Genomic DNA, 25322 nt, shown 5'->3' with positions numbered 1-25322 from the left:
CATAAAGTGTTTTGAGACATATCCTCCTCCATTCCCCTCCACACCCCATTTTGAGTAGTAGTGGCCATAGGAGATGGATGGGAGGAATTCTCCAAGGAGAGGAAACAAGTGGGCATTGCCCTTAAAAAGCACGATGAGCTATGATGTTAAATTGCTTGACACTGTAGGGAAGCTGTGAGGAGCAAATGAAGAATTTTAAGCAAGAAACAGGCATGATTTTACTTATATTTTAGAAACATAACTAGCAATAATAGGCTAGGAACTAAGAAGAAGCAGAAAGCTCAGTTAGAAGCCTGGTACCAGTGACTCACAATTATAATCCTAGCCACTCAGGAAACAATGACCACAGTTTAAAGAAAAGAGAGGCTGAGAAGTCTGTGAGACTATTATCTTCAATTAACCAGCAAAAAGCCAGAAGTGGAGCTGTGGCTCAAGTGGTAGTATTCCAGTCTTGAGCGAAAAAGCCAAGCAAGAGTGCAAGGAAGGCCCTGAGTTCAAGCCTCAGTATCAAGACCAACTACAAAAAAAGTTAGAAAACCACTGCAGTTAACAAAGGCAGTGATGGGGCTGGGAAGGTGGCTCAGTGGTAGAGTGCTTGCCTTGCATGCGTGAGGCCCTGGGTTCGATTCCTCAGCACCACATAAGAAAAAAGCCGGAAGTGGCACTGTGGCTCAAGTGGTAGAGCGCTTGCCTTGAGCTGAAGAGCTGAGGGACAGTGCCCAGGCCCAGAGTTCAGGCCCCACGACTGGACCCAAACAAACAAACAAACAAACAAAAACAAAAAAACAAAGGCAGTGATGATTGGCACCAGATCAGGGCAGAAAGGATTGGGACCAGTTAGGGAGCTATAGTATAAATAAACGGATTGGGAGGGGAGGGGCATGGAGTTTAGAAATACAGCAAAAGAAGCAGTACTCCAGAATATCTTGGCTCTGGGATATGAGGAAGGGTCAAGGATAGCCACCTAGAAGAATGAGATAGCTATGTTTACCCTACACAGATCTAGGAGGAAGGATTAAGTTGTGGCACCAGGGATAGACAGGTTACTTTTTTTTTTTTCATTGTGGGATAGGGCTGCTTAACAGGTTTCTGGGTAAGTTGTGTCAGTTCTGAACTAGAGCTAGGATTTAGGGCATTATCCAATGTAAGGTTCCTAAGACTGTGTGTGAGATCACCCAGGGAGGAAAAATAGAATGGTAAGAAAGGCTGCAGGACATGGATGGGGCTGCTGAGGGGTAAGGAGTCAATGGAGGATAGCAATAAGGAGGGAGAGGAAAGTGGCCTTGTGTAAGCAGAGCACTTCAGGAGATTTGCCCTATCAAATGGCTTTATATCCACTTAACGGTTAGGAGGATGGGCTTAAGAGTCTATAAATCAGAGTTCAAATCCCAGCCTGTTTGCGAGCTAGCTGTATGATCTAAGGTATTCAACTTCTCTGAATTGCTACTTGTTTGCTATAAAATGGATACAGTACATGTCTCTGAAGATTGTTGAGTGAATCCTTTTATTTCTTTTTTTCTTTTTTTTTGTCGGTCATGGGGCCTGAACTCTGGGCTTGGGTGCTGTCCCTCAGCTCTTCAGCTCAAGGCTGGTGCTCTACCATTTGAGCCACAGTGTCACTTCTGGCTCTTTCTGCTTATGTGGTGCTAAGGAATCGAACCCAGGGCCTCATGCATGCAAGGCAAGCACTGTACCACTGAGCCACCTTCCCAGCCTCTTATTTCTTAACTGGTCCCAATCCTCTCTGCCCTTATCTGGTCCCAATCATCATGGCCTTTGTTAACTTCCGTGGTTTTGTAAATTTTTGTTGTTGGTCCTGATAATGGGACTTGAACTCAGGGCCTTCCTTGTACTCTTTTTCCACTCAAGATTGGAGATTGAATTAAGTGAGTTGAAACATGTCCAACTCATAGTACATTGTACCATTTATCTAGCACTATCATGGAAAGGAGATACTGTTAACTAAATTTCAGGGAAATGAAGAACAAGTCCAAGCTTTCTTCTGGTTGGATTCCTTTGTGCTTATAGATCATGTGTCTCTAACTGGGAGTTAAGTTCCTCTGCTCAACTTGAAAACATTGCCTTCTATTTTTCCATTTGCCCCTGGGAATCAGAGGGTTTCCCTTATACTTAGCTCTTTCATAGAACTGAATAGGAACAAGGATTATTTTCTCCACCAAAGGCATATATTTTGAAGGGCACTCAATGTTCATTCTACACTCCCACCTCCAGGTGGCGCCACAGCTCTGCTCATCTACACATAGTTCTGGGGTCAGGCCTGGAACAACGAATCAAAATTTTAATCCCCAGAAGATTGTAGAGCACAATAAAGGAACTCTAAAAAAAGTTGTTGTCATAGTTTCCTAAGGAGATGGGGGTGTCCAGTTGATGTTTCTGCAGGTGCCACTTTCCAGGCAATACACTGCCCCATGCTCTCTTGCCACCCTAATTTCTTCCTTTGTCAAAACTCAGCTCCAGTGTCACCTCCTTGGTGGAGCCTTCCTTGGTTGACTTTTCAGTTTGTGCTGGATACCTCTCCACTATGCACAGAATTTGGGTAGAACTGCAACATGTAACTTTATTATTTGTGTTCTTGCATGCGTGCATGAGTGGGTATGATGGTACGTGTGCATGTGTGTGCATGTGCTGGTCCTAGGACTTGAGCTCAGGATCTGGACTCTGACCCTGAGCTTGTTTTGCTCAAGAACAGCACTCTACCACTTGACCCACAGCTCTACTTCTGGCTCTTTGGTGGTTAATTGGAGACAACATTCTTATAGACTATCCTGTCCCAGCTGGCTTTGAACCGCAGTCCTCAGATCTCAGCCTCCCGAGTAGCTAGGATTACAGGTGTGAGCCACTGGCACCTTGCTAAGTTTTTAGTGTTTCATTATAGGGAACTTCAGACATAAAAATAGAGTAATCCAATAACTTTCCACAATATCAGTCTGGCTAAACTAGAATTTTCTACCTCTTACCTGTTCACTTGGTAGATAGTGGTCTCCATAAGGAGAGGAAACACATTTGATGACATTTTGTCTGTAGCTCTTGTATAGGGTGTAGGTAAAGATTTGAGGTAAAGAATGGAGGTATATTAATCCCATTTCTCCACTTATGCTTTTCTCCCTCTTCTTCTTTTCATCTATGCCTTAGTCTTTAAGAGGAGACAGTTGTGGGGACCCAGCTACGCTAAGGAACAAGGGAAGCTTACTAGGATGCTGTCTTCCCCCAAAGCTCTGGGTGTTAGAAATAGTGTGAGCTGTGGCTCAAAGTGGTAAAGTACTAGCCTGGAGCAAAAGGGCTCAGAGACAGTGCACAGGCTCTGAGTTCAAGCCCCACGACTGACCAAAAAGAAAAGATATAGTGTGACCCCCCCCACATACAGCTCTTCCCCTCCTCTCCTCACCCCTCTACTCCTTTTATCTCTCCCTCTTCCTCTCTCCCCATTCTCCTCTCTCTTCTCTTTTTTTGAAGTTATTTAACGTCTCTGAGTCTCAAATGTATTGTCCATCAAAATAGGAATTAATTTGCTTTGCAGAGTAGTGGTAAAAAATCACAAACATCTCAGTTGCTTGGTATGCAGTAGGGGTCACAAACATCTCAGTTGCTTGGTATGCAGTAGGATACTAGTTTCCTTTCCTGTGGGTTTTATGTTGATTTCAAAGAATTTACTTCATCCCAGGGGAGGAAAGCTATTACTCTGTACAGCTGGGACAGTGCTGTGGGTCTTTGGGAAACATCAGCTTCCTCTGACCTGGAAGAAGAACTAGATATCACCCTTGCCATATCCAAGCTGTCTGTATATGATGACAGGCCATATTGAAATGAGACAGGGATACAGTGCCCCTATCCTGTCCCGTGCCTCTCAATCTACTTATCCACTCTTCTAGTCACTTGTCCCTTCATGTCCGACTCCATGTGTTTGAAGGCCTACTGAATAGCTCCAAAATCACTTTTTTGTTGTTGTTCTGCTTCTAGAGATGGTGCAGCCCCTACTCTTCCCCCTCTCCCGCCCTGCACTGGGGTTTGAATTCAATGCTTCCTACTTGCTAGGTTGGTGCTCTACTTCTGAGCCAGGCCTCCAGCCATTTTTGCTGGGTTTTTTTTGTTTGTTTGTTTGTTTTTTAGAATAGTATCTTGCTTCTTGCCCAGGCTTGTGCCTGGACTTTGATAGGCTTGTTATTATTTCTGAGTTTGTCCCTCCACATCCAATTTGAGAGGGAACCTATCAGACTTCTCTGTCTGGGCTAGCCTGACACCACAATCCTCCCAATTTTAGCGTTCCACACAGCTTACGGTGACAGGCATGTGCCACTGTGCCCAGTTTTGGGTGAGAAGGGGTCTTATGAGCTTTTTTGCCTGAGGCTAAGTTGGAACTATGATCCTCTGTATCACAGCCTCCTAAGTAGCTAGGGTTACAGGTGTGTGAGTCACCTGTAACAGGTTACAACTTTCACTTGTTAAAATTTTAAAAATGATATACTTAAATATGTCTTGCCCTTTACACTTAGTAAATATTCAAGACATTTCCTATCATTCCCAGCCACTTTAATGGCTGTATAGTACTTCTTGTCAGGGACAGACAGTAATTTAGCTAAGGATTTTAATGATGTTTGATGCATACCACTGATATGTTTAACAGAATCAAGCTCTGATTTATACTATTCCTCTGTAACTCGGCTAAATCAGAATTGAAACCTAGCATGGCTCGAAGCTATGCTTATCTCTGCAGAGATATTCAAAGACTATATAACAGTCTTTGCTTTGGGAAGGGAACCAATTGCTAGAGGACATCCCCTAAAGTCTTCTAGAGAAGATCTGACTGAACATGTTCAGATAGAAGCATCCTCCACAACAGGTTCTTGTGAGTGTGTGAGGTGTAGGGCAAGGCAGAATGGAGGGAGCCATGGCTGGATGACTGAAATGCTCTTTCTAATGACAGTCATGTTCCAACACATTACCACAGCACTGTGCAGACACCAGGCTGATACCTTAAGATAGCAAAGAGATCACTGCATGCATATAGCTGGCTAGGTAAGTAGTTGTGATCTTTGCTGAGCCCTGAGTATCTATCTCTTGCAAGGATGCTTTCTGTAAGTCTTTCAGGTGAGGCATAGAGAGGAAGAAGCTCCTTGCCAAAGTAATGAGGAGAGGTGTGGGCCCATAGGGAGACTTCCTGAGGTTCTGAGGACATCTTGATCAGAGCTGGCTTCAGGGACTCCGCCCCACCTCCAGACTGCAGTTTCATGTGACTCTAGAGTTTGGTAGACTGTTTAGAGTATATGCAACATAGGATTTCTTTACAAATTAAGTTCATCCATAGTGCACTTAAAAATATATTTGTAAGCCAGGCACTGGTATCTCCTGTCTATAATCCTAGCTACTCAGAAGATTGAGAGCTGGAGATCAAGTCTCAAAGCCAACCCAGCCTGAAAAGTCCATAAGACTTCCATCTCCAGTTAATCAGCAAAAAAAGCTGGACTGGAGGTATGACTCAAGTTGTAGAAAACTAGCCATGAACAAAAGAACCAAGCAAAAGTATGAGGCCTTGAGTTCGAGCTCTGGAACAGGTGTGCACATATGTGCTCCCACACAATGTTTTATGAAGCTTCGTTTTAAATGCAACTTCTGTAAAGGAGACCTCAGGCACTCTTACACTGTTTTAACAGGGCTCTGGGAACTGGCTTAGTAAGTTTGTTTTCCATAATCCTCGTCCCACTGTACATTCACCTTTGAGTTAGAAAACACAATAAAGCCGGGCGCTGGTGGCTCACGCCTGTAATCCTAGCTACTCAGGAGGCTGAGATCTGAGGATCGCGGTTCAAAGCCAGCCCAGGCAGGAGAGACCGTGAGACTCCTATCTCCAATAAACCACCAGAAAACCGGAAGTGGCGCTGTAGCTCAAGTGGTAGAGCGCTCGCCTTGAGCTGAAGAGCTGAGGGACAGCGCCCAGGCCCAGAGTTCAAGCCCCATGACCGACAAAAAAAAAAAAAAAAAGAAAACACAATAGAAAACCATTGCTTTTTTTCTACATAAAATGGAGATACGGTGCCATGATTTCCTATCAATAACTGTAAAATCCCAGAAGTCCTAAAAACTGAAAGTTACCTGTCTCAGGCAAGTGTGTGAGGCCTGGCATTCAATCCCCAGTCCCACAAACAAAACAAACAAACAAACAAAAAACAGAGACAAAAGTACAAAAAGGTGTACTTATGGGATATTTGTGCCTAGTAGGAAGGAATGAGCTGGCCACCCTTCAGCTTTCCTTGCCATAGGAAAGAAGTACTCAGAAGCTTCATTAGTGACCATTTTCCACCCAATGATGCCAATTTCAGAGAGATGAGGCCTCTAGGAAGTGGTTTAAGAACCCAGGAGGAGCCAGGTGCTGGTGGCTCACGCCTGTAATCCTAGCTACTCAGGAGGCTGAGATCTGAGGATCATGGTTCAAAGCCAGCCCGGGCAGGAGAGACCATGAGACTCCTATCTCCAATAAACCACCAGAAAACCGGAAGTGGCGCTGTAGCTCAAGTGGTAGAGCGCTCGCCTTGAGCTGAAGAGCTGAGGGACAGCGCCCAGGCCCAGAGTTCAAGCCCCACGACCGACAAAAAAAAAAAAAAAAAAAAAAAAAAACCCCAAAGAACCCAGGAGGAACATGAGATTTCATCTCACTCCAGCATTGTGAGTTCTAACAACAAATGATGGTGGGGATGTGGGGACAAAGAACCCTATTGCACTGTTCGTGGGAATGTAAACTAGTACAACCACTCTAGGCAGCAATCTGGAGGTTCCACAAAAAAACTAAACGTATATCTTCCCTATGACTCAACCATACCACTCTTGGGAATCTGTCTGCCCAGAACATCACAAGCCAGGATACTGTAAAGACGCTTGCACATCCATGTTCATTGCTGTACTAGTTACAATAGCCAAGTTGTGGAAACAGCTCTGATGCCCTACAATAGATGAGTAGATTTAAAAATGTGGTACTTATATGCAATGGAATTTTACCCAGCCATTAAACAGAATAATATGTCATTAGCAGAGAAATGAATGGACCTAGGTAGGACAAATCATGTTAAGTGAGGTAAGCCAAGCTCAGAGACCCAAACAGCTCATGTTTTCTCTCATTTGTGGAAGCTAGGCTAGATTTAAAAATATAATGGGACATGATAAATCATACAAAACTCTAGTCATTCACATACAAAACTCTAGTCATTCACATGCAGTGAGACCAAAGGAGGATACTCACAGGGGAGGAGTACAAAGGCCCCGTGCCTCTATGCCTCTGATCATATATTTATCAAAATGAACTATAAGAAATGGGAACAAGGGGCTGGGAAGGTGGCTCAGTGGTAGAGTGCTTGCCTTGCAATGCATGAGGCCCTGGGTTTGATTCCTCAGCACCACATAAACAAAAGAAATGGGAACAAGTTTTTTTTTGTCTTGTTTGTTCTTTTATCTGTCTTTGGGAAGGTAAGGAGGGTACAGAAATGGAGCGACAAAGGGTGAACAAATAGCAGTGGTACTCACTAGACATTATGTTGAAAATGAACTATATAACACGTGGGTGGGGATAGGAAGGAAAACTGGGAGAGTGAAGGAAGGGGTGACAGTGTCCAAAAAAATGTACTCATTATCCGACTTATCTAACTGTACCCCTCTGTACATTACCTTTATGATAACAATAAAAATATTAAAAAAAAAAAAAAACAGGAGAGGCCAGGCATCAGTGGCTTATGCCTGTAATTCTAGCTATTTAGAAGGCTGAGGTCCACAGGATTAAGGTTCTAAGTTAACTAGGCAAAAAGTCTGTGAGACTCTATCTGCAAAATAACCAGCAAAAAGACTGCCTGGAGGTGTGGCTCGAGTGGTAGTGTACTATCTGAGCAAGAAAGCTAAGGATGAGGTCCTGAGTTCAAACCTTGGTGCTAAAAAAAAAAAAAAAAGTTCAGGTGTTCTGGAGAATTTGCAAAAGCAACCAGAAGTGATAGCCTTTCATCTGCTCCTGCTCTTGAACCCAGTAAAAGAGCCAGTCTTACAAGAGTTGGGAAGGAGTTTGTGGGGGGTCAGAGAGCTTTGGCTTTGAGGGGTTCTGGAGAGAACTGGACATATAGAAGGCTAGGAACAGAGGACCAAGCCTCGAGCTGGCTTTAGGAATGTGTGGTAGGAGAAGCCTGAGGGGTCCTAGGAGAGTTTCACAGCGTGAACCCTCAGGGTTTCTACAAGGGTCCCAGGTCCACTGGGGACAAGTGTGAGTATCCTCCTGATGGAGGCTTCTGAGGCCCAAGTGACCTAAGGGAACTTGGATCCCTGAATTTTATGGGGTTCAGGACTCACTGAATTGTTAATTACATAGTCTTTCTCTGCAGTACTGCTGTGAGTTTTGCCAAATTACTTCTTGTGTTTGTTTTTCTCCATACTGGGGATGGAGCCCAGGGCCCTGTAGGCAAATGCAGTACCACTGAGCCAGATTCTTCTTGTTTTTGAGCATTCATGTCATCAATAATCACAAAACCCATGTCCTTTTCTTAGGTATTTATAGAGCAGTAATTTAGAATAATCTGTGATAAATCCAGACTATAGTACTATAGAAATAGTGTCTTGGTTACTACGATCACAAAATATTTAAATGCCCAATAAATTAGATGAAAAAGATACCTTCGTGGACACTCCCTAACACCAAAAGATATCAAGGTGCATTTCTAGGCACCCTCCCCTTAACTCCAAATTCCACAATATACCGCTAGAATTGAGGACAATTTCTGCCTGAGGGTGAGTATCAAAGTTGAATGTTGAGTATGTAAATCAAATCTGTCAGCTCTTTAAGCTGTGCATTCTTCCATGCCTGGTGGAAGGGCTTGGGCTGGAGCAAGTGTGTGCAGGCCTTCCTTTCTTCCCGTCTTCATTCCTCTTCTCTCCATTCACAGCCCTTCCCCCAGCAACATGGAGATCAAAGTCACTCCTTGGGCCATACAAAGCCTCTGCTGGAAAAGCCACAGAAATGCTGCAGCTCTTGCTGGCTGGGGCTGGGAGTGGTGCCAGGCCAAAGACTGGGGAAGGGAAACTTTCCCAATGCTGGCTTAAGCCTCTGGAACAGATGTTGCTGTGGATTGACAGCATTCAGAGAGCTGGGTGGGCATTAGGCATGGACTGGGGGATTGGAAGACTCCAGAAGCTCTTGAACAAAGACGTGTAGACACTGCACCAATGGAGAGACTGAGGAAGGGTCAGCTGTCAAGGATTCCCAGGGGAATTGCTTTGTTTCCCCTCCTCCTCCCTACCAGGAATTCTAGTGAGTCCTTTCAAATATGAAAGAAAGGGCTCATAACAAGGAGATTGGGGGATCATCTCCCTGGCATCTCACCCACAGAGTGCTGGCTACAGAATCCTTCCTCTTCCAGCTTTGCACTCAGTCTTCTCATTTTTAGAATGGAGTTTGTGAAGGAATCAGGATTTGAGTCACGGTAGAAATAACGTAGGCACCAGACCACAAACCACATCTGCATAAAAGCCTACCTGCTCAGGTGTCTTTTCAAACAGGTGATTTGAGAGACCAGGGAGAAACTTCTTTCCCCACAGGCATGCCTGAAGTGCTGCCTCTGACAATCTGAACCTCTAGGTTGCTGAGATGGAGCAAAGAAGAGAGTAAAAAGGTTAAGACTCTGGTATAGTGCACGATGAGCATGTGGGCAGTACACAGTCCAGTCCCAGCACTAGGATACTATCAGTTAATTGATGATAGATAGATTAGGTATGTAGATAGATAGATGCATACATACATAGAAACTAGGAGACTGGAAAAGACATGAAGAAATGGCCAATTTGTGATTACACTGATCTGCTGAAGGGCAGTTTTAGGGAAAAGGCACATTATTCCATAGTATAGAGAAAAGAGTTCAGATTTGCCATCAGGCAGATGTGGGTTTGAATCCTGGCTCTGACACTTTCTAGCTGGTGACTTTGAGCCTCTTGTTTGACATTTCTGAGCCTCTGTGTCCCATTGCTAAAGTAGAGCTAATGATTCCTGCCACACGGGGTTGTTACCCATGCGGATCTGCTCTTTTAACTGAGACCTTGTGTGTGCACATGTGCCATTTGTTAGACTTCTATGGCCCCAGAGCCCTCACTGATAGTGTGTCTGGGGCCTGGGTGTTGTATTTGCTGAGCCATTTCTCTTTGCTGCCGTTGTTCTTCTCAGCTCAACAGCCAGGCTCCTTCTTGGGCAGTGACTTCAGAAGCTGCAGTGACATTCCCGGAGAGTTGTGGAAAGACTTGAGGTTCATTGAAGGCTTCAAACAGGACCAGCATTTTGAGGCCAGTTTCTCTATCATGTTGTTTCCATTTATTCTTGGCCTTTGAGAGAAGCCTTTTCATCTTTCTAGTTCCTCTGAAATTAATTTTTTTTTCTCGGAAAAGATTTCTTACCACCAAAGAAGGGCTGGGCTGGGGCCCCCAGGCCGCCTTCATGTGCGCAGAGGGAAAAAGGTTGGAGTAAAGACGGGAAACACATCCCTGGGACAGCAGCAGTCACAGGGCGCTACTGGCTACAGGTGAGGGGCCTCATAAGGGTCATGTCCTAAACAATGGGATCAGCAGTCCCTGTGGATGGGCTTTTGGTGACAACAGGGTGCAGAGCAGGCAGCTGTGTGCCATCTGGGTAGGGAGGGGATGCCTCTTAGATCTGAAAATAGACATGTTTTCTCTTCTGGCTTCCCTTCATGCCTCCTGCCCCTTCCAGAGGCCAGTAGATTCTTGGAGTAACAACTATTCTCAGTAAGCCCCTACCTCCTTCTCCTGCACTGCCTGTTATTGCCCAGTACAGGGCCAGCTGCCTGGCATGTGATCTACACAGTTGTAGATCTTGTGATTAGAAGGACGTTGCCTTGGTTTAGTGCCTTCTCATCTTGAAACTTATTTTTTTTTCCTTTTCATACAATGTCTCATGTAGCCCAGACAGACCTCAAAGTCTAGATTTTTTTTCTGCCTCAGCCTCCTAAGTGTTGAGATTACAAGGTAAATACTATAACCATTTGGTCTCTGAACCTGTGTTTTTTGTTGTTTCGTTTTTTTTTTTTTTTTTTTTGTCCAGGTCCTGAGTTTTTGCTCAAGGCTAGTGCTCTACCATTTTGAACCATAACTCCATTTCAGACTTTAGTGTTTAATTGGAGATGAGTCTCTCTGACTCTCCTCCATGGGCTGGCTTTGTACTGTGATCCTCATATCTCAGCCTCCTGAGTAGTTAGAACGTAGGTTTGAGCCACCAATGCATGGCTGAACTTGTGTTTGATAAGTAAAATCCAGTAGATCAACTTTGGGTGTGGGAAGTGAAGATAAGACCATCAGTGATGGCCACGGGGCGGTCAGGGCAGGTACCCAGGGCTTGGTGGTTCAGAGTATACACATATGACTGAGGCACTCTGGAGCACTGGACTCAGATTGGTGTTATCCTCAGAACAACAGCAACAATGACATCAGAGCGAAGGAGCTACATAAGGGGATGGTGCTGGGTCTCCCAGTGGGAAGACTTCTTCCTTGTTCCTAGCTGTAAAAAATAATAAGAGGTCTAAATTTGAGGACAGGAAAAATTAAAAAGTTCATTGTAATCCATGGAAAAGAATGTTTTCATAAGCTTCTGTTAAACAAGTTATTAACAAGCAAGACAATTTCAAAATTAATTTTCTTCACTTGAGAACACAATGAAACAATGGCTAAATAGATGTTCAAATTATGCACAGTAGCTGAAGCCACTTTTAGTTTCCTATATCCTCTAGAAATTATAGGAAATATCAGAAGAAGCCCTAAAAGGCCATTGTGTGCCTGACACAGTTGGCTTACGCTTGTAATCCTAGCTATTCAGGAGGAGGCTGAGATCTGAGGATTGTGGTTGGAAGCCAGCTCAGGCAGGAAAGTCTGTGAGACTCTTACCTACAATTAACCACCAAAAAGCTGGAAGTAGAAGTATGGCTCAAGTAGTTGAGCACCAGCCTTGAGTGAAAAAGCTAAGGGACAGACTACATAGGAGGCTGAGATAGGAAGATCACTTGAGACCAGTAGCTTTTGTTGGGCAACATGGTGAGAAGCTGCCTGTAATCCTAGCTATGTAGGGCTCTAAGATCTAGGGGATTGAGGTTTAAGGCCAGTCCCAGGCAGAAAAGTCTGTAATATTCCATCTTCAAAATAACCAGCAAAGAGCAGGGCTAAAGCCACGCCTCAAGTGGTAGAACCTCAGCTGAATAGTAAGCTTAGTATGAGGCCCCAAGTTCAAGCTTCAGTTCTGTCAAAACAAAAAACAATAAAAAAAGATTGTTAGGTGCATGGCTTAAGTGGTGGAGTATTTGATTTCAAACTTCAGTACCAAGAACAAAAAAAATAGACAAACCAGAGAGGGAGAGGAAGAGGATGAAAGGAAGAAAAGAGTAAGGAGAAAGAGAAAGCTGGATAGAGCCTTTGGCTAGTGTGTGTGAGGCCCTGGGTTCCATCCTCAGCACCAGAATGGGAGGGGTAAGACTAGCATAAAACTAGTTTATGTCTAGAATTAAATTTGTTTGGAAAAATAGTTTCATGAGATTCATTGATTCTAAATGCATTAAAATTTATATTTGGAAGTGATTTATCAAGTTTTTGGAATGATTTATAAGTATTCCAAGATTGTTTTAGTCCATAGAACATCAGCAACAAAAGTTTAGTAGCAGAAAATGCCTTCACAAAATTAAAACTTATTTGTGCTCTTGCATTTGTCAAGAACAATTGACATTGCTTCCAACTAATTGAAAGTAAGTTCACTAAAATGATAAATTGTGATGACCTAATAACATAAATGTGCAGAAAAATCAACCATAAAAATATTTTAATCACTGGGTACCAGTGGCTCATGCCTGTAATCCTCATGCCTGTAATTGGGAGGCTGAGTCTGAGGATCATGGTTCGAAGCCAGCCCCGACAGCAAGGTCCCTGTGAGACTCTTATCTCCAATTAACCACATAATTAACAGGAGGTGGAGCTGTGGCTCAAAGTGATAGAACACTAGCCTTGAGCAAAAGAGCTCAGGGTAATGCCCAGGTCCCCCCCTCCCCCATGACTGACCCCTCCTCCCCCCAACCCTCCCCAAACATGCTCAGCATGTTTGCGTTTGCTGAAGGAGGAAGAAGTAAGGAAGAAGTAAGGAAGAAGGAAGAGAAGAGGAGGAATGGAGGAGAAAAAGAAGTAGGACCAAGAATAAAGAAGTACTTGTAGTCTATTCCCAATCATAACTCCTCCTCAAGTTAAATATGATCCTGACTTCTAAAGCCTTAAGTTTGCTTGTTTTTAAGCTTGACATAAACAGTAATATAAAAATGAAAATGGCTACTGAACAGTCAAAAAGAGTAAAAAAATCCCTTTTCTAATTTTTCTGGTTTTTGCCACACAGACATCATGTCTGGAACTGAAACTGTCAGAGGGAACAATTTTCTGGAATCTAGCAATGTTTTGCAAGGTTTGAGAAATTCTAGATTAGCCAAATTGCCCCTGGACTTAGACATTCCAACAGTCTTTGCAACCATCCTGGCTCCCGGGGGAACTTACCTCAATCCTGTTTATCTTCTCCAAACAATGTTCTTTGTCTTGAAAGCCTCAGTCTTTCTTATCTTCTGTGGATACTCACCTGCTCTCTTACTTGAGCAGGTGTTCCCAATTTGCAAATCTATTCTGTACCCCGGTTTTGCTTTTATTTTAGCCCCTTCTATGATTTCTTTATGTACAGTGGAAACATACAGTACATGCTTTATTTCGTGTCTGTCTTCTTTCAATCAAAATTCTGTTTATGCAAGGTGTAGTAGTATATGCCTATAATCTTAGCTCTACTGAGTCAAGAGGATCACTGGTTTGAGGCAGGAAGAACATGTGTTTGAGGGCTAGATTGGGCTATAGAGAGAGAGACCAAGTCTCAAAACAGGACTGGGTATGGAGGCTCAAAGGAGTCGAGGTCTGAGGTCTATCACAGGCAAAAATGATGACCTTATAAAAAAGGATTTAGGGGCATAGTTCAAGTGGTAGAATAGCAAGAGGCACTGAATATAAACCCCAGTACTGCCTGCCAAATTCTATTTGGGGAGATTTCCCACATTATGTGAATTGGAAGTTTGCACATTTTTGCCTGCTGTGTAATATTTTACCATATTAATACGCACAGACTGTGTATCGATTCTTCCATTGGTAGACATTTGGGTTGTCTTTTTTGGCTTTAGTGAGTTATAGTGTTATAAACAAAACACTATTGTCTTTTGATGAAGATATACATGCATTTGTTTATTTTCTGCCATTAGTGTATGGGCAGATTCTGTTACCTAAGATCTTCATTTCATGGTAGTAAAGAATGCAGTTAGTAAGGGGATGTTTGTAAATGCTTGCTATCCGAAGGGGCCATAGGTTCTGAGGCTCTCTGGTTTGAATGAAGTGCTTCTTTCCATGGTCCATTTATCTGTCTTAGAAGATTTTTTCCCTGTTGCCCTGTGTGCTGTGCTGGGGATCTTGTGGTTGTGCTCTGTGGGGGAGAGGGTTTGACAATCTTGCCAGTCTAAAGAGCAGAGGCCTGCATTCTCACTCTCACCACTAGAGGTCAGGCATTCACAAAGGCTGAGGACCAACTCCTCACTTCAAGCAGTCTTCTCTCAGACTTCTACACCTTTATCTCCTTTGATAACTAGAGATTCAACTCCATGGAGGAAAAGACAGAAACAAAGAAAGTGCAGGCAGGACTGGCTGCTGTTCAGTAATGGTGGCCTGAGCCCTATCTTTAATTTTCCTGAACTTTAGTTTCCTCATGTACAAAATGGAAGTAATAGATTACTGTAAGGTTTGAAAGCATCAGCAGCAGGGCGCTTGGCAGGCAGTATACATTTAATCCATGAAGCTTCTCTGTGTGGTGTTGACTAACACAGCTGGGGTAAAGCTACACTTTGGATTTCATCCTCAGCACCTTTAAAATAGCTGAGGTTATAGCCTGACTGTCTTAGCCTGTGACCAGCCAAAAAAGGGGCCTGTTCCTTGAGTGCCAGCCAACAGGATCTGGAGCCAAGAGCTAGGCTAGCAAGAGCCTCACCACCAGGCCCTGCTTTCCACCAAATATTGGAGGAGAAGGCCACCCTATTCCTCCGTTCCTCCCACCACCTCCTCTTACAGGAAAATGAGACACTAGGGCCATCTCTTGGACGACAGGCACCACGAGGATGCATTGTCACATAACTGGAAGCAGTATGGGGTATGGGCTTTACTGCCTGGCTTATACTGCCTGGCTTTGAACCACAATCCTCAGATCTCAGCCTCAGCCTGCGTAGCTAGGATTATAGACATTAGCCATGGGTACCTGCTTCTCTTTTCTGAGACAAGGTTTCACTCTGTTGCCCAGTCTATTGGTTGTTTGGATTTTCTGGTGTAAAAAGTGGTTGGAGCTGGGCACAGAGCCCATGCCTGTAATTCTAGCTACTCAGGAGGCTGAGATCTGAGGATTGTGGTTCAAAGCCAACCCAGGCAGAAAAGTCTGTGAGACTCTTATCTCAATTAACCACCGGAAAACCGGAAGTGGCGCTATGGCTCAAGTAGTAGAGCGCTAGCCTTGAGCTGAAGAGCTGAGGGACAGCACCCAGGCCCAGAGTTCAAGCCCCAGGACCGACCAAAAAAAAAAAAAAGAGGTTGGGGGTGGGCAGAGAGGGGAAGGGCTGAGGGTATGCTGGTATGCTTGTTAGGAAAAATGGAGGAGAAAGGAAGGAAACAGGCCGGACTTGATCTTCCACAGGTGAGGACTGTTTATTGAAATATAGCAGTGAGAGGGCAGCAACCCATGGGATCATGGGTATGCAGGCGGTGGAGCCTGAATTGGGCTTTTTATGGGGTCTGAGCAAGGAGGCAGAGATGAATGAAAAAGCCATTAGGTCTAGGGAGGTGGGGGGCTTTTGGTTGGGCCCACAGTGGAATGTTTACAGCCAGGCTTAGGTGGATTGTCCTGCCTGCAGGACAAGCCTGTCCATGCATGCCAGGGCTTTTGCCCGGCCTCCTTATGTGCCTGGGATACTAGGGTGGGGGTCAATCCTTCATATTCCATGTTTAGATACATAAAACATTTGGGCCAAGAGGAGAGAGGCAAGTCCTTTATATAGGGTCTTTGGATACATAAAAAGATTAGGCCAAGAAGCAAGTCCTTCAATGCTCAAGTGATAGAATATATGAAGCCCTGGGGTAAAGTACTGGGAAAAAAAAAAGGCAACGCTGTTACCTAGCTTACCTAGTGTGTATTATGAATGAAAATACTGCCACAGTGTTTATTGCTTCTGAACAGTGTGAGGGAAGGTTGCCCACATTGGCTTGGCTAGGCAGCCTCTAGTGCACATCCAGGGCTGGGATCATAGTTGCTGGTTTGGGCAGGTGCCTTTCTCAGCTCTGACCTCTGCAAAGCCCCCCCCCCCCCCCCGACCAGGGGCCTATGCAGTTTGGGAACTTGGCTCTCCTAGGCCCCCAGAAAGCTCTAAGGAGGAGTGTCCACTGATGGTGAAGGTTCATGTACTCAAACAGCTAGTTCAGCTCAGGATCTTCCTCTTCTAGAATGGGAGTGGCCCATAGCTTAGGCCTTAGAGTCAGTGTGTCTGGCCTTCCTGTGTGGACTTTGACTTTCTGTGCCACTTGAGGGTGGCAGGAAACATCCACCTCACCTGAGTTTACTTTCTTGGGCATTGAAGGCTGCCCAGGAATCTTGAATTAAAACATGAAACCAGACTAATTCCTGTGTGAGACTAGATAAGCAAACATGCTGAGGGACCTTAACTTCCTTATAGGTAAAATTTTTATAGGGCTGTTGTGAGAAGAAAATTCTGGATGTACAAAGAAGCACTTTGAGACAGATCAAGAGAAATGTAGAGACATTTTTGCTATTCTTGTTGGGGGTAGGAAGCACCACATGATTTGTTGGAAAAATTTGACCTTTGGAACAAGCAAGAATGAATTCTGGTTTTACAACATACCTGCTATGTGGTTTTGATGTCATAAATATCTCTCCAAACTGCCTGTGTAAGTGGTGTTGATGATCCAGGACTTGAAGGATTGTTGCCAGAATTAGAGGTTATAAGGATAAAGCTCCTAACAAGCACCTGACACACAGTAGTGGCTGTCATTATTGCTCTTAAATGTAATAACCATGGCAACATAGACACTGTGGACTTATTCTGAGCCTTCACTCTGATGGATCAAGCTTCTCTGCCCTGATACTGGCAAAAGCACACACTCCAAGAGCAATATCTGCCTACTGACTCTTTTCAAAGGAGGGACCAGTTCATCCCACTTTGTCTAGGACTGTCCTAGGTTAAGCTCTGGAAGCGCCATGTGTGAGTAACCCTCTCAGCCCCAGGCAAACAGGGATGGTTGGCATCTCTGCTTGACACTCTCTGGGGTTAGTCGAACCCTGCTGACATTTGCCAGAGCTTTGTTTTGGGGGCTGCAGGTGTAGCTCAGTGATAGTTCTGTCTTAGCCTGCTTGTAGACTCTAGATTCTATCTTCAGCACAGCCTCTCCCCCAGAAAAAAAGAAAAAGATTGTGAAATCTAGGAAGACCCAGCCATAAGCAATATTGGCTGGAAGAACCACCATAAATCCATTTAGAATAAGGCAGGGTCTAAATAAATGAAAAAATAGCCTTTAAATTAAAATTTATTAGGTTGGATGTAAGAAACCAAAAAAATCAGTCATAAAGACTATATATTGAACAATTCCATTTATATGAAGTTTTTAGAATAAGCAAATACAGAGAGACAAAAAGTAGGTTATTGGTTGCTAAGGGCAGAAGATTTGGGAGGACCCCCAGAAGTAACTGTATATAAAAGTGGCTGTGGTAATGGTTTTGCAATGTTTTGAATATATAATTAGATCTTAAATTGTACAAATTAAGTGTATAACTGTATATTTAAACTGCAAATTAGTGGGAGTTATATCTCAAAATTTTGTGGCAATATTAAGGTTGAATTAAAAAAATCATTAAATTTTTAGAAATATTGTCAGGCATGGTGGCTCATGCCTGTAATCCTAGCTAATTAGGAGGTGGGGATCAGGAACATGGCTGTTCAAAACCAGTTATATTAAAAAGTTAGAGATTCTATCCCAGCAAAAAAGCTGGGCATACATGCTTGTCATTCCAGCTATTTGGGAAGTATAGTAAGTAGGCTTGCCATCCAGTCCAGCTCAGGCAAAACAAAAAACAAAAAATAAGCAAACAAAAAAAAAACAAAAACCAAAATTGCAAGACCCTTCTTGAAAAACGACTAGCACAAAAATGGCTGGAGGTATGGCTCAAATAGTAGAGCACCTGCCTAACAAGCATTAGACCCTGAGTTCAAACCTCAGTAACACACAGAAAGAAAAGAAAGAAGGGAGAAAGGAAGGAAAGGAAGGAAGAAAAAAACGTTTTTAAACAATTTTTTTTAAAAATTAAAAACAACTAGGGTGGGTTGAGAAGGTTGAGTGGCAATGCTGGGAGGAGTGACGTTGCTCAACATGCACTGCATTCACAAACTGCTTTTTTTTTTTTTTTTTGTCGGTCGTGGGGCTTGAACTCTGGGCCTGGGCGTTGTCCCTCAGCTCTTCAGCTCAAGGCGAGCGCTCTACCACTTGAGCTACAGCGCCACTTCCGGTTTTCTGGTGGTTTATTGGAGATAGGAGTCTCACGGTCTCTCCTGCCCGGGCTGGCTTTGAACCGCGATCCTCAGATCTCAGCCTCCTGAGTAGCTAGGATTACAGGCGTGAGCCACCAGCGCCCGGCTTCACAAACTGCTTTGTACAACTTACGGGTAATTTTTTTAAATTGGTAATGCTGGGTACTGGTGGCTAGTTACTTAGGAGGCTGAGATCTGAGGGTTGTGATTTGAAGCCAGCCAGAGCAGGAAAATCCATGAGAAGTGAAGCTATGGCTCAAAGTGGTAGAGCAGTAGCCTTGAAGAACAAGCTAAAGGACAGTGCCCAGGTCCTGAGTTCAAGCCCCAGTACCAACACACACACACACACACACACACACACACACACACACACACACATACACACACACACACTTGGCAAGATGTGAGAGTGCATGCCTGCAATCCTAGCATTCAGGAGGTAGAGGTAGGAGGATCTTGGCTAGCCTGGGCCAAATAGCAAGACTAAATCTGTCAGGTGGGGGATATAGCTCAGTCATAGATCATTTGCCTATCACATAGTGCTCTGAGTTTGAGACTCAGTGGCATTACAAAATAACAAACCAAATAACAAAAAGCTAATGTTTCCTTCTATTTGAGCATCTGCAAGTCTAAATTATTCTTAACCGCCATCTTTGGGATATCACTTTAGTGACATAAAAATATCACTTACCCTGAGCAATGGAGGATAAATCCTATTTTTTTATGTTAGAAGACCAAGGCCCATATGCAGATTAATAGGGGGCTTGGCCAGGTCTATAAGGAGAGCAGGAGGACTAAGGAAGGGAGGGGAGAGGCTTGTGATCCGACATTTGCCAAGGTAGAAATGTACCCTGGTGCTGGCAATGCAGAGAAGGAGGAAATAAATATTGAACAGAGAAGCTCAAGTCACACAGAAGGGCAGAAGGAAAAGTCCTAGAGAGGTTGTGTGAAGGCCAGGCACTGGTGGTTCACACCTGTAATCCTAGCTACTTAAGGGGCTGGAATCCAAGGATTAATGTTTGAGGCCAGCCTGTGCAAAAAAGTCTGTGAAACTCTTTATCTCTAGTTAACCAGCAAAAAGCTGGAAATGGAAGTGTGGGTCAAGTGATAGAGGAACAATTTTGAGCAAAAAAGCCAAATGAGAGCTTGAGGTCCTGAGTTCAAACAGTACACACTCTCCTCTCTCTCTCTCTCTCTCTCTCTCTCTCTCTCTCTCTCTCTCTCTCTCTCACACCTTGTGTGAAGGTTTAAGTAGGGTAGGACATTGCAGATAGAAGGAAGAGCAGGCATAGGCTGCGACATGACTGCCATGGCTTGTTAGAGTTCATCAAGAAGGATGGGGAGACTGAACAGGAGGCTATGTGGAGGGGTAGAGATTTGAGTACTGGGTGTAGTCACAGTGGGGAGATTGTTTTCTTTCTGAGGACTCAGGAGTGATTAGCAGAACCAAGTAGGGTGCCAGATTCTTTTGTGAGCTGGGGGCTCACCTGCCTTTTCAGATGATCTGACCAGTACTTATGCTTTTCTACCCTTCTATCCATTTGTCTTCTTCCAATTCTTTTTGTACTCTTTTCCCTTGCTCCCTTTCCTTTTGTTCTTCCTGAACCTTACATCTGCTTTGGGGAGCTACTGCCAGGGTTACAGGTTTTACTAAGCTTTTCTGCAGAGCCAGGCAGTTCTCTTGTTTATCAACCCTCTTAAGGTCTGAGCAGTGCAACCCACGTAGGTCCCGTCTCCTCCTCCCCCCCTCTCCCCCCTCCCCCCTCCCCCCCCCCCCCCCCGCCAGAGGGGGGAAATAAGCTGGAAGGCAGGGAAGGCAAGGAAGAAAAAGCAAAAAGACAAGGCAAGGATAGGCTTGTGGAAAAAGCAGCAATAAGCTGTGGGGTCTAGTAGGGGGAGGACTTTCTTGGTGATCAGTGTGTTTATTGGTGAGGGGGGAAGGTAAAGATCTAGGTGGGGCGGGGGGGGGGGGAACTATTCCTATTCTGTTTGCTGCTTATTTAACATGCTCTGTTAATTCATAGCACTTTTCCCCAATGCCCGGTAGAACTCGAAGTCCTGAGGGAATGTAGTCTTATCAAAAGAAGAAAGAAAAAAATTTCGAGTGAAAAGCTCATGTAGTATGCATGAGTTAGGTAGGCCCTGGTTCAGTCCCCAGCACCAAAAAAAGCATCTGGTAAAACAAGCCCACCTGGTAGGATGACGCCCCCTATCCCACCCCTAGCCGCAGGAGCACTTGAACAAATAAATGTTCGGGTTTATCTCGGAGACAAAGTACAAGGGCCTGGGGCACAAAGATAAAACGCCACAGAGAAACATCACCAGTAAATGACGTAACCATCCAATGAACAAAGTGCTCGCATAAGATATGCTGGAAAGTAGTCCCAGGGAGGCAGAGTTCAGGATGGGAACAGAGCGAGGAACTTGGCCGGGATCTGGCTCCAGAATGGAACTTCAGTTGTTTCAACCTTAAGTGTCCCGAAATAAGACTTCCGAAGACTAGTTAAAATAGAGAGAGGCAGACCCCTGCTTTGGTGGGACTCCAGATCTGCATTTCCACGCTCAGACCTCCGTTAGGGGCAATTTTGAGGTAGGCAGGCTAGGCACCATAATATTGCTTCTTAAGGATGTCAACCTGCGTCTGCGACAGGTCGGAAAGAGCTAACAGGGGAGTCGTGGGCGGAAGAGCACAGCTGTCCACTTCTTTGCAAATGACAGTATTCCAAATAATATCCAAGTGACAATAATGGCCAAAGAACCGACGAACGTACAGAAGACATCTTGGCGAAAAGCCTCAAGTCGGCAACACTGCGGGACCTCACCAGCTCGGTCAGCGCGACTGTCTCTTTAAGGACCCTCCCCATGTCTTCTCCTTCCGCAGGACGTCCGACTAGACCTGCGGCGCGCATGCGCCTGGGGCCTCCCTTTCGGGAGGTCAGCCCCCTCCCCCCTCCCCCCCCTCGGCGGCTCAACGCTGGCGTTTGTGGCGTGCGCGCAGGGCCCCGCCCCTCTCCCCGCCCCTTCCCCTCCTCCATCTACAGGAGGGGCCTCCCCCGCCCGCGCTGTACAGCTGGGCTAGTGACGCTGGCGCCGCCGCCGAGTTCTATTCTCTGAAGCGGGCGACTGCCTCGCCGCCCCGCCGCCCGCCCGCCCGCCCGCCCGCCCGCCTCCTTCCCTCCTTCCCTCCCTCCCTCCCGTTCGCCTCCCGCTCCTCTCCCAGCGCCGACCAGCGCGAGCCAGACAAGGGCAGGCGGGGGCTCGTCCGAGACCCCAGAGGATCGCGAGCGGGCGCGCGCCGCGGCGGAGCGCCCCCCTTCCCGGAGGTCCCCGCGCGGCTCCCTGGTGAGTTGTCACCGAGGCCCGGGGCCAGCGGGGCCGGCTTTGTGTCACCCGCGCGCCGGGTCGGCTGTCAGGGCGAGGGTCAGGCTGAGGGACGCCGGCCCGAGCCCAGCCGTCCTTGCTCCCCGCTCCGGCCCGTGTCATCCGGTCACCAGCGGCGCAGCCCGGAACCCTGAGCGGAGCTACCCCGGCCCGGCGGCCGGAGGGGCCGGCGCCCCGGGGGAGGAGGCCGAGGACTTGAAGGTGTCCGGGCAGAGCCGGGCGGTGCGCGGGGCGGTCGCGGCCGTCCGTGTGGCCGCCGTTCTTGCCTGTCTGCGATGCGAGGGAAGCTGCGGGTCCCGGGCCGGGCCGGGCCGGGCGGTCTCGGGCGGGGGCGGAATTTCCTGAGGAAACCTGGCCGCCGCGGGCGCTGTGCGGGAGCTTTCGGGTGTCCCGCGCCTCCTCCGCTCTGCAGTCTCAACAACTTATTTTCTGAGCCGAAACTTAGGCAAACCACTTCCTGTTTTGTGTCTTTTAATATGCATGTGCATATAGACTTTTTTGACGCCTTTTTAAAAAGAGAAACTTCAAATAGTAGTCCCAGTCTGACTCTTCTGCACAGTTGTGGTTAAGTCCCCCGTAACGGTATTGGAAGGGAAGGGCAGGTAGTGATGGGGACGGCAGGGACTCCAGGAGAGCAGAGGCTGCTCACCGGGAACTTGGGCTGATTATACTGAACTTCAGGTGGCTAAAGAGAGGCCTACTGCTGCTGTTGCTACAGAATTGTTTCTGGGTGACAGACAATGTGCTGGGCTTTGTTACTCTTGCTGAGGTTTTGTGTGCTTGCTCTAGCTACCCAAATACATTTATAACTCCCTTCCTAGATCTGCAGATCGACAATGTCTTTACACTCTCCACAGTGACTAATTCACTTCTTACTGTTTGGATCCCTTTGGCTTTAAAAAAAAAAAGTATAATGCACAACACACATACACTCATACACTCACACACTTTTTTTCTGCTTTGGGAATTCCATACCCAATTGTCACCATTTAGTTGAGGCTAGTAGAGACATGCCCTCCGCACTTAGTTCTGGGTTTTCTGAGCTTTGTATTTTTTTTTAGATGCATATTTAAGCAGAAACAGTTTTTTTTCCCCCAGTGTTAGGGGGACTATCATTACACCTCAGTAATAAAATAATTTGGTAGAGCAAAAATAATAATAATATGGAAATGTTCTTGGTTTACTATGTGCCAAGGTTGTGCCAAGAGTTCCACTTTTGAAAATCTCCCGTAACATTATCCCCGTTTTTCCAATTGAGACCAGCACTGCACAACCTGCCCAAAGTCACAAAGGTAGGTTCTAGAGTCTTCCTAGAATCTTTTCTTTCTTTTTTTTTTTTCTTCCTAGAATCTTTTCAAAGCCATTTCTCATGTTGTAAACATTATATCAAGTTTGCACGCTTGCTTTTTTCATTAATTCAGTTTTACAAATATTTGTGTGATACATAATGTCTTCTCAATACTGAAAAGTTTTGGAGATACTGTGAATAAGATAGAACCCAGTCAGGTCTTCATGATTTACAGTCTTCAATTTATTCTGGCTCATGTTGTTGGCTTTCATTGGTGGCCACTTACTGCTTAAGGAATTTATTATGCCCAGTAAGCAGAGGGACACAGAAGATACTGGTATGAAACTTGCAGATGGGATCCCTGTTTAAAGAGTGACTTTTGGGTACTTCAGTAGAGATGGTACATGAGGCAAATCCTTACCTGCTACATGGAGGGAGATGTCTGGGTGCTTAGCATTAATCCTGACAACAAACCACCATTTCATGACACAGTTGGACATACTTGCTAAGACTAACTTTCTCAAAGCCTAGAAATTGGGTGTATTCAAAGAAGAGTTAGAATGAGGTGCTACAGATGCAGGCTGGCAGGTGACAAGACCTCAGCACTTTGTGGTTTCCTGGCTAGGCTCCATGCTGTGGTGATTGAATTTTGTGCTCTTATGTAATGATGTGTCTTCTGTCTGGGGATTTCCTCCTTGGCTGTTGATGGGACAGCAGTTCCTGCTGCTTCTGCTTCCTCTACTCTTGCATACATACATCCTCCAAAGGTAGATTACTTCTTTCAAGTTCCTTGCTACTAAACAATGTTTCATTCCCTCCAAGCTTGTCTACTTCTCAGATAAAAATTTACCCTTGGCTGGGCTTGGTGGATTCTGCCTGGGATCCTAGCACTAAGGAAGGCTAAGGCAGGAGGATTGTATGTTAGGGTCTCTTTAGGTAGTCCATGGTTGACACAGTCTTAAAACAATCTCTCCCACCGCCCCCACCACCACCTCCACCCCCAATCCTTGACTTTTGTTTCAAACATTTCCTTATGCCTTTCCGTATCCTTAACTTTCATGACACCCAGATTGGTGGTGTGAGGAATATAATCTTTCTCATTTCAGTACTCAAACAGATAAACTGGGAAAATGAAGCAGAACTGGCAGTGCTGGCAGTGAGAGAGCCAGGGAGCCTAGGTCTTTCCCCTTTAACTCCTCATTTACCAAGAGAAAATTCACTATAGGCAGTGGCAGGGTCACAAAGCCCACTTGAACATCCATTGAACTGGCTTGCAGAACTGCTATACATGAAGCATTTTACCATGTCTCTTCTGAGTTGACATGCGATCTCTTAAGCTGAAGATGACAAACAGGATTCATTTTCCCTCATCTATCTGGACTGTACAATTCTTACTTAGGGAATATTCTCTCAAACAGTAGGATGATGGGAAGGAGCAAATAGAAGAAAGAATCCTCTGTTTTGCTGATTACCAGGGCCTAGACTAAGCATCTTGTCTTTTGCTTGGCTTCATTGCTCACCACTGATGTTCTACCACTTGAATCACTGCCTCTAATCCAGCATTTTGCTGATTAATTGGAGAAGGAATATAAAGACTTTCTGTTGGACTGGCATTGAATGGCAATACCTAAGCTTTCTTAGCCTTCTGAATAGCTAGGGTTACAGGCATGAGCCACCAATGCCCACTGTTGTTGTTTTTAAACTTTGAAAGCAAATATTGCTCTGTTGCATACTTGCTATTGAAGATTAGAGCATTTGGGTTAAGGGTAAACATGAAGAAGTGCATATGTGGTACAAGAGTCCTCTAGGGCTGGGGATGTAGCTTAACAGTAGAGTGCTTACCTAGCATGCACAAAGCCTTGGGTTAGATTCCTCAGCACTACATAAACAGAAAAGGCTGGAAGTGGCACTGTGGCTCAGTTGTTAGAATGCTAGCCTTGAGCAAAAAGAAGCATTAGGGACAGTGCTCAGGCCCTGAGTTC

At 45.3% G+C, this 25322-nt stretch overlaps 1 protein-coding gene across 2 annotated transcripts in view; it reads left to right on the top strand.

Moving 5' to 3' along the window:
* Susd6 (sushi domain containing 6) overlaps positions 1 to 25322 on the top strand; it is a 128978-nt gene that overhangs the window by 2704 nt on the left and 100952 nt on the right. Inside the window, exon 1 of one of the 2 annotated variants that reach the window (XM_070031301.1) lies at positions 21821 to 22013. The exons of the other annotated variant lie outside the window; for it this stretch is intronic. The gene's annotated coding sequence lies outside the window, so the exon portion shown is untranslated. Of the gene's footprint in view, positions 1 to 21820; positions 22014 to 25322 lie in introns of those variants that run through there. 2 annotated transcript variants of the gene reach the window in all.

This window comes from Dipodomys merriami, unplaced genomic scaffold, assembly GCF_024711535.1.
Source record: "Dipodomys merriami isolate MVZ:Mamm:240054 unplaced genomic scaffold, mDipMer1.0.p SCAF_1, whole genome shotgun sequence".
Taxonomy (NCBI): domain Eukaryota; kingdom Metazoa; phylum Chordata; class Mammalia; order Rodentia; family Heteromyidae; genus Dipodomys; species Dipodomys merriami.
This window is presented reverse-complemented; position numbering and strand designations above follow the sequence as displayed.